Source organism: Bos indicus, chromosome 15 (genome assembly GCF_029378745.1).
Source record: "Bos indicus isolate NIAB-ARS_2022 breed Sahiwal x Tharparkar chromosome 15, NIAB-ARS_B.indTharparkar_mat_pri_1.0, whole genome shotgun sequence".
Lineage (NCBI taxonomy): Eukaryota > Metazoa > Chordata > Mammalia > Artiodactyla > Bovidae > Bos > Bos indicus.
The window spans coordinates 35,626,276-35,636,213 of NC_091774.1; the positions used below are offsets into that span (position 1 = coordinate 35,626,276).

The following is a 9,938-nucleotide window of genomic DNA, read 5'->3' on the forward strand; positions in this document are numbered from 1 at the left end:
TCCATCCAGCATCTATCAAGACTCTTCATGAGGTCTCCTAGCTTTCTGTTCAGCCTTATTTCTCACTAATATCCTTCTCAATCACTGTACTCTAGCCATGTTTATTGTTGTTCTGAGAAGCCATTCCTAGCAAGGCCATTGCCCAAGCTATACCCACTTCATAGACCACTCTTTCCTCTACATTTTACATAGTCAGATCCTTCTCCTTCACTAGTACTCAAGTGCCATTGCCTCAGAAAAGCCCACTCTAACCACTCAACCTAAAGTAATTTTCCTCTCCTCCTTCCCATTATTCTTCCTAATAGTATACATGTACATATGTATGAAATTCATTTATATATAGGTATACATATATTTGGGCTTCCCTGGTGGCTCAGTTGGTAAAGAATCCTCCTGCAGTGTGGGAGACCTGGGTTCAACCCCTGGGTTGGGAAGATCCCCTGGAGAAGGGAAAGGCTACCTAATCCAGTATTCTTGCCTGGAGAATTCCATAGACTGTATAGTCCATGAGGTTGCAAAGAGCGACTTTCACTCACTCACTCACTCATACATATATATGCACTTTTTTCTTTAATTGTTCTTGTTTTAATTTGATTAACTTATTTTCGGCTGTGCTGGGTCTTCATTGCTGCTCAACTTTTCTCTAGTTGTGGCAAGCGGGGGCTACTCTCTGGTTGTGGTGTGAGAGCTTCTCATTGTGGTAGCTTCTCTTGTTGCAGAGCATAGGCTCTAAGGCGCGTAGGCTTCAGCAGTTGCAGCACATGGGCTCAGTCGTTGTGGCTCCTGGGCTCTAGGTCACAGGCTCAATAGTTGTGGAGCACCATGGGGTTAGTTGCTCAGAGATATGTGGAATCCTCCTGGATCAGGGATCAAACCCATGTCTCCTGCATTGGCAGGTGAATTCTTTACCACTGAACCACCAGGGAAGCCCCTCCTTAATTGTTTTTTGTCTGTCTCTGTCACTTGGCCAGAAAATCTGTAAGACCATGGACAATATTTGGTTTATCACCATTTACCCAGAGTCTGATACATATAATAGGCAATTAATACATATTTGTTGAATGAGCAAATAAGTGAATAAAAGGAAAATTACCAAATTATCTTAGGTATTCTAAGGATGTTTTTCTCAGTATTTTGACAAGGGGATTTGATTTTGATTTTTATCTTTTTAAAATATTTTATTTATTTATTTGATTCCACCGAGTCTTAGTTGTGGCATTCAGGATCTTTAATTGTGACATGTGGGATCTAGTTCCCTGACTAAGGGTCAAACCTGAGACCCCTACATTGGGAGTGTGGAGTCTTGGCCACTGGACCACCAGAGAAATCCCTGCTTTTATCTTTTTTCCTTTAGAAAAAGAATGGAAATTGTATCCTCTGCCTGCTGATATTAGTGATCATCACATAGGAGACACATATTAACAAGAGTAAATCAAACAGTAAAAACAGTATCTAGATCCATGTTACAATGACAATAATTTCAAAAGTCCTTTCAGTTCAGTTCAGCTCAGTCACTCAGTCGTGTCCGACTCTTTGTGACCCCATGAATCGCAGCATGTCTGGCCTCCCTGTCCATCACCAATTCCCGGAGTTTACTCAAACTCATATCCATTGAGTCGGTGATGCCATCCAGCCGTCTCATCCTCTGTTGTCCCCTTCTCCTCCTGCCCTCAACCCCTCCCAGCATCAGGGTCTTTTCCAATGAGTCAATTCTTCACATGAGGTGGCCAAAGTATTGGAGTTTCAGCTTTAGCATCAGTCCTTCCAATGAACATCCAGAACTGATCTCCTTTAGAATGGACTGGTTGGATCTCCTTGCAGTCCAAGTTTTATTTTACAAATTAAACTATCTCTACTGAGAATGCTTTATAATATCCTAAGAACAATAATTTTACTCCCACTTAGCAATCCCTGGGTTTCCCTGGTGGCTCAGACAGTAAAGAATCTACCTGCAATGCCAAAGACCTGGGTTCGATCCCTGGGTCAGGAAGATCCACTGGAAAAGGGAAAGGCTACCCACTCCAGTATTCTTGCCTGGAAAATTCCATGGACAGAGGAGCCTGGCGGGCTACAGTCCATGAGGTTGCAAAGAGTTGGACATGACTGAGTGACTAGCACTGCTGCTAAGTCGCTTCAGTCGTGTCCGACTCTGTGCGACCCCAAAGACGGCACCCCACCAGACTCCCCCATCCCTGGGATTCTCCAGGCAAGAACACTGGAGTGGGTTGCCATTTCCTTCTCCAATGAATGAAAGTGAAAAGTGAAAGTGAAGTCGCTCAGTTGTGTCCAACTCCTAGCAATCCCATGGACTGCAGCCTACCAGGCTCCTCTGTCCATGGGACTCTCCAGGCAAGAGCACTGGAGTGGGGTGCCATTGCACCCCATGGTGGGGTGCACTGGAGTGACTAGCACTAGCAATCCTTAAAAAAGGAAAGAACAAGAAGTCTCTTACCTTGGCCTGTTATTACATTGAAGATCCAGAAGCACCTACTTTTCATACATTCTTCCAAGACCAAGCTGATGTGAAGAGGGAGCATGCAAAGCAGTTCATAAAATATCTAAGAAAGTATAAGTGTAAAATCTGCCTTCCGGTGATTAAGGTGACGATGTAGCTTTGTTATGATGATCTCTATAGGGCCTTTGCTGGGTCTGGATAACTAAGTTATCAGTTGCTATCTGACTTGTTCCATTACTCATGTTCCTACATGGGATTATAGAAGCTGACTGAGGAGGCCTGATATAGATAACTGGGGAACTGTTTAAAAATAAATAAATAAATAAATAAATAAAAAAGGAAAGAACAAACTAGAAACAAAGTAGTATGAAGTATTTGTTCCATAGATTATAAGAATTTAGTGAGAAAAAAATTCAGTCATGCTGCAGTAAGGAACATTATCAAGTAGTGTGTGCTACATTCATAATTTTTGTTTCTGTTCAGCAAAAAACTAAAATGTGCAATGACTGTAGTTATATAAATCTTATTCCCAATCACTAGATTTTTATTTTTATTTTATGAAGTTAAAAAAAAGATAACCTCTTGTTCCCCTAAGGAATAGACAGAATATCCAGAAAGTAGTCACTTTAGAGATCTCCTATAAAACTTCACTATGAAAGATGTTTACCTGAAATACTTGTAAAACTGAGTTTGTACTTTTACTCACTCTAAATAGATCTGACTCACAGCATTTACGCATCCTTCTCTAACTTTTATGATTCTTTTTAAAAAGTATTTATTTGCACCAGCTCTTAGTTGTGGGACACAGGACCTTCAGTCTTTGATGTGGCATGTGGGATCTTTATTTGTGGCATGCGAACTCTTAGCTGCAGCATGTGGGATCTAGTTCCCTGACCAGGGATCGAACCTGGGCCCCCTGCATTGGGAGCATGGAGTCTTAGCCACTGGACCACCAGGGAGGTCCCTCTAACTTTTATGATCCTTTTAATGTAGACATTTTCTAATGACATCATGAACTTTCCAAAGCAACTCACCCTTTTGTGGTGCCATACAAATACACTGGACATGATACAAAGAAATTGGCAAATGATTGCAGTAGTATGAAGGCATTAGTTGACATTCCAAAGTGGTAAGGCAATTCATGAGGTAAAGGGTGTGGCCAGGCAAATTCAGAAATGTAGAAGATTGTTAGTATAGTTCCTGCTATCACAAAAGAGGGGTAAAACTTGATGCTTAAAGGGGTGGACAAACTGAAATTACTAAAGGGTAGTGCAAAATAATTCTTGACAAGAGGAGAAGGATGAGTCCTTATTTGGGAAACTAGTAATGTCAGAAGGAGATGGAACAGTCCTTTATTCCTTTAAACATGATATCATAGAAAACTAGAAAAGTTGTAGGGCTGAGGTTACCAACTGGTGCCCAGGGGCACAATTAGACCTATAGACACATTGTATTGGCCTGCCTACGGAATTGGGGTTTTTCCCAACTAGTTACCAAATCACAAGTTTTCATAATAAAAATTAGGATGTCTGGCTTCTCTTGAAAATGTTGGCGTTCTGACAGTCCTTAGCCTGCATTCCTACCTGGCAGCAACTGGCTGGAGCAAAGTAACAGCTTCTCTCTTTGGACAAGGCAGATGTTACAATCCCCACTTGTCAGCTTTACTTACATCATCCACCTAGCACTTGTAGGCATTTAAGTGTGTGACACTGGTTTGGGGAATTCCATGTAATAAAGAGATGAATCAACGTTGTAGGAGGGGAATCTATGACATAAGATATATAGACCTTGGAAAATTCATTGCGACAAGAGTAGAAGCATCAGAATGTTTATATCCTGCCATTTTAATCCCAATAGTATTCTTTCTAAACCTGCAACTCTAACCTCAGAGCATTTGCCTCCATCATGCAGTCTATGCATCAATCAAGGAACTAAACTGGATCAATGAAATTTAATTTATAAGATATTTGCTTTCCTCCCAAATTTACTAACATTGGCGTGATTTTTATTATGTGCTATTGTCAGGTGTCCTTTGTGTCAAACATCTTTGGGTCAAGTTTAGAACAAATCTCATTGTCCTCAAGTGTAATAAACCATTATGTCTCCAACAGATAACACATTTCAAAGCATCACCAACTATTTGTCCTTGGGGTATCCAATTCTCCTTACTGCCTGCATGGCTTGGCACAGAGTGCTTTTCTTGTAATGTCTTTCTCTCTCACTAAACTCCTAGTCATTTTTCAAAAAAAATAGTGGATAAATCACTTCCCCTAACTACACCCTCCTAACATTAAAAAATAATTCCTCTGAGGAATTATTTATTATTTTAGGCTCTGAGAGAAATTTTTTTTTTTAGGCAAGGAATATGACTTTATTTGGAAGGCCAGCTGACCAAGAAGATGGAAGACTGATGTCTCAAAATAACCATTTTATCAGCGTCTGGATGCCAGGTTCTTTTTGGACAACAGAGGATGAGATGGTTGGATGGCATCACCGACTCGATGGACATGAGTTTGAGCAAGCTCTGGGAGTTGGTGATGGACAGGGAAACCTGGCATGCTGCAGATCATGGTGTCGAAGAGTCGGGCACAACTGAGCAACTTAACCAAACTGAAAGAAGAGGAAGTGAAGAAGTTAAGTAAAAAGGTCATTAATTTTGCAAATATCTTCCAGAATGGCAAGCTTTGGGGAGGGGATGTGTTAATCTCTTCTTTCTTGCATAGGCTCTCATAGAATTTTAATTAATTTATTTATTTATTTTTGGCTGTGCTGGGTCTTTGTTGCTGCGTGGCTTTTGTCTGGTTGCAGCAAGCGGTGCTACTACCTGGTTGTGGCACACAGGCTTCTCATTGCAGTGGCTTCTCTTGTTGCAAAACACAGGCTCTAGGGTACACAGGCTTCAGTAGTTGTGGCACATGGGCTCAGTAGTTTCCACTTCTGGACTCTAGAGCACAGACTCAATTGTTGTGGTGCATGGGCTTAGTTGTTCTGTGGCATATAGGATCTTCCCAGACCAGGGTTTAAATCTGTGTCTCCTGCACTGGCAAAAAATCAAATCTCTCATGCTTATACAGTGGAAGTTAGAAATAGATTTAAGGGACTAGATCTGATAGACAGAGTGCCTGAAAAACTATAGATGGAGGTTTCTGACATTGTACAGGAGACAGGGATCATGACCACCCAAAGAAAAAGAAATGCAAAAAAGCAAAATGGCTGTCTGAGGAGGCCTTACAAATAGCTATGAAAAGTAGGGAAGTGAAAAGCAAAGGAGAAAAGGAAAGATATACCCATTTGAATGCAGAGTTCCAAAGAATAGCAAGGAGATATAAGAAAGTCTTCCTCAGTGATCAGTGCAAAGAAATAGAGGAAAACAACAGAGTGGTAAAGACTAGAGATCTCTTCAAGAAAATTAGAGATACCAAAGAAACATTTCATGCAAAGATGGGCACAATAAAGGACAGAAATGGTATGGACCTAACAGAAGCAGAAGATATTAAGAAGAGGTGGCAAGAATACACAGAACTGTACAAAAAAGATCTTCATGACCCAGATAATCACGATGGTGTGATCACTTACCTATAGCCAGACATCCTGGAATGTGAAGTCAAGTGGGCCTTAGGAAGCATCACTACAAACAAAGCTAGTGGAGGTGATGGAATTCCAGTGGAGCTATTTCAAATCCTGAAAGATAATGCTGTGAAAGTGCTGCACTCAATGTGCCAGCAAATTTGGAAAACTCAGCAGTGGCCACAGGAATGGAAAAGGTCAGTTTTCATTCCAATCCCCAAGAAAGGCAATGCCAAAGAATGCTCAAACTACCGCACAATTGCACTCATCTCACACTCTAGTAAAGTAATGCTCAAAATTCTCCAAGCCAGGCTTCAGCAAGCCATGGTTCAGTGAACCATGAACTTCCAGATGTTCAAGCTGGTTTTAGAAAAGGCGGAGGAACCAGAGATCAAATTGCCAACATCTGTTGGATCATGGAAAAAGCAAGAGAGTTCCAGAAAAACATCTACTTCTGCTTTATTGACTGTGCCAAAGCCTTTGACTGTGTGGATCACAATAAACTGTGGAAAATTCTGAAAGAGATGGGAATACCAGACCACCTGATCTGCCTCTTGAGAAACCTGTATGCAGGTCAGGAAGTAACAGTTAGAACTGGACATGGAACAACAGACTGGTTCCAAATAGGAAAAGGAGTATGTCAAGGCTGTATAATGTCACCCTGCTTATTTAACTTATTTGCAGAGTACATCATGAGAAACATTGGGCTGGAGGAAGCACAAGCTGTAATCAAGATTGCCAGGAGAAATATCATTAACCTCAGAGATGCAGATGACACTACCGTTATGGCAGAAAGTGAAGAACTAAAGAGCCTCTTGAAAGTGAAAGAGGTGAGTGAAAAAGTTGGCTTAAAGCTCAACATTCAGAAAACTAAGATCATGGCATCTGGTCCCATCACTTCATGGCAAATAGATGGGGAAACAGTGGAAACAGTGTCGGACTTTATTCTCGGGGCCTCCAAAATCACTGCAGATGGTAACTGCAGCCATGAAATTAAAAGACGCTTACTCCTTGGAAGAAAAGTTATGACCAACCTAGACAACATATTAAAAAGCAGAGACATTACTTTGCCAAAAGAGGTCCATCACGTCAAGGCCATGGCTTTTCCAGTAGTCATGTATGGATGTGAGAGTTGGACTATAAAGAAAGCTGAGTGCTGGAGAATTGATGCTTTTGAAGTGTGGTGTTGGAGAAGACTCTTGAGAGTCCTTTGGACTGCAAGGAGATCCAACTGGTCCGTCCTAAAGGAGATCAGTCCTGAGTGTTCATTGGAAGGACTGATGTTGAAGCTGAAGCTCCAGTACTTTGCCCACCTGATGCAAAGAGCTGACTCATTTGAAAAGACCCAGATGCTGGGAAAGATTGAGGGCAGGAGGAGAAGGGGACGACAGAAGATGAGATGGTTGGATGGCATCACTGACTCAATGGACATAAGTTTGGGTAAACTCCGGGAGTTGGTGATGGACAGGGAGGACTGGCATGCTGCAGTCCATGGGGTCTCAAAGAGTCGGACATGACTGAGCGACTGAACTGAACTAAACTCCTGCATTGACAGGCAGATTCTCTACCATGGAGCCACCAGGGAAGCTCACTCATAGAATTTTGAAGATATCTTTATTAAAGAACTTATACCATTATTTTAGAATTTCAGTAGTTTTTTTTTTTAATGTATTAATCTTTGGGGATAGAATTAAAGACTGAGTTACTTAAAAGCAGTATTTTAGTGTCTCCAGAACCTAGCAATCTAAAGACATTTAATAAATATGTGTTGAATGAATGGTCATAAGCAGGTAATAGAAATCTACTAGGTCAAGTGTTATGGGATGAGGCCATAATGTGACATGCTATTATGTAATAAAAATTTGCCATAAGGGAATAAAGCAGAATATGACATCATGAGAAAAAATCTGTGAGAATTTATCTGTTGACAATAGTCTGGAAACGTTGACTACAACAGGAAGAGGAGCTGGACCATGCATTTAGCTCACTAGGGCGATGCAAGCCTCTCTGGAATCCTGCCATGCCCAGATAAGCATTAACACTTACATAGTGCCTGGAGCCTAGTAAACCTGCAATAAATACTTGTTGAATAAATTAATGTGTGAATGATCTGGGAATGATCTAGCATATTTTGGACTCTGGGTCATCATAAATCAGACTTTTGTTCTATTAATAATCTGGGTTAGTCAAGGGTGGTTTGGTTTCTGTGTCAAGCTGGACTGGCATATAACTGTGTTTTGAGTTGGGCTGATCTCTTTGCTGAGGACATGGTGGTCTATCTATGTCAACACAACTCTGAGTACTACGTTGTATTAAGACAGTACCAGCTGTGAGTCTGAGTGGATTGTAAACTAGTTTCTGAACTGATATGCTAGGATTGGTCAGCAGGTCTAATCCTGGATGTAAGGAGGAGGGGAGAAAGGAGGAGGGAAGAAAAGGACAGAAGAAAGGAAGGAAGGCAGAGTGGAGTGCATAAACAAATTAGCAACTGTAAGAAAAGTTTGTCAGATGTACACACTGCTATATTTAAAATGGATAACCAATAAGGACCTGCGGTAGAGCACATAGAACTCTGTTCAATGTTTTGTGGCAGCCTGGAAGGGAGGGGAGTTTGGGGGAGAATGGATACATGCATATGTATGGCTGAGTCCCTTTGCTGTTCACTGAAACTATGACAACATTGTTTTTGTCAATCAGCTATGTGCTGTGCTGTGCTTAGTCACTCAGTCACGTCTGACTGGGACCCATGGACTGTAGTTCTCCAGGCTCCTTTGTCCATGGGGATTCTCCAGGCAAGAATACTGGAGTGGGTAGCCTTTCCCTTATCCAGGGGATCTTCCTGACCCAGGGATGGAACCCAGGTCTCCTGCATTGCAAGTGGATACTTTACCATTTGAGCCACCAGGGAAGCCCAAGAATACTAGAGTAGGTAGCCTATCCCTTCTCCAGGGGATCTTCCCAAGCCAGGAATCGAATTGGGGTCTCTTGCATTGCAGGTGGATTCTTTACCAGCTGAGCTAGAGAATAGCCCATTAATCAGCTATGAAAGTGAAAGTGAAAGTCGCTCAGTCCTGTCTGACTCTTTGCAACCCCACCAACTATAGAGTCCATGGAATTCTCCAGGCCAGAATACTGTAGTGAGTAGCCTTTCCCTTCTCCAGGGGATCCTCTCAACCCAGGGATCAAACCCAGGTCTCCCACATTGCAGGAGGATTCTTTACCAGCTGAGCCACAAAGGAAGCCCATTAATCAGCTATACCCCAATATAAAATAAAAAGTTAAAAAAAAAAAAACAAAGAAAAACTTGTCATGCCATCAAGTAGTCTTCCAGCTGAAATCTCTGTAAGAAAAGAAACAAGTAAAATGAATAAATTAATTAAAATTTTAAAAAGAAAAGAAAAAAGAAAAGCAACAAGTCTCTCACGAAAGGGCCTACCTTATTATCCTCGCTGTGCTCAGTCATCAGCTAGGGAATCATGGACGTGTGAGTTGCCAAGCACAGCAACGGAGGCCTACAGTCAGTCATGCTCCCTGTAGTGAGAGACCCAAGAGGCACCTTCTCATCGCTGCCATAGTGCACCCATTGTACCACGCAGACCCACTTGTCTATTCAGGTTCAGGGGCACCTCCTCCATGCTGCCCATGGGTCTCTCTTCTTGAGGGAAACTTCCTTCCTGTGGGAAGTGTGTTGGAAGAACTACAGCATCTACTCCTGCATTTGTTCTCAAGGTCTCAACTAGTACTCATCCTCTCCTCCCTCCATTATGGGTTCTAAATTCCCCTCACCCTCAGCTACCACCTCAGCAGGTCTGCATGGCCTTCCTGATCCTGCAACTCAAACTTCTATGTCTGAGGGTCCTGAACCCATTGGTAATCATACCCCTCTCACTCCACGTTTGCTACATGTAACCGTTCG

The 9,938-nt window shown here is 42.0% G+C and overlaps 1 non-coding gene across 1 annotated transcript; it reads right to left on the reverse strand.

Annotated features, from left to right (window-relative positions):
- Positions 1-3,341: 3,341 nt before the first annotated feature.
- TRNAW-CCA (transfer RNA tryptophan (anticodon CCA)) lies at positions 3,342-3,414 on the reverse strand. The gene has a single exon. It is a non-coding gene; the product is annotated as a tRNA-Trp (tRNA).
- Between the last annotated feature and the right edge of the window lie 6,524 nt (positions 3,415-9,938).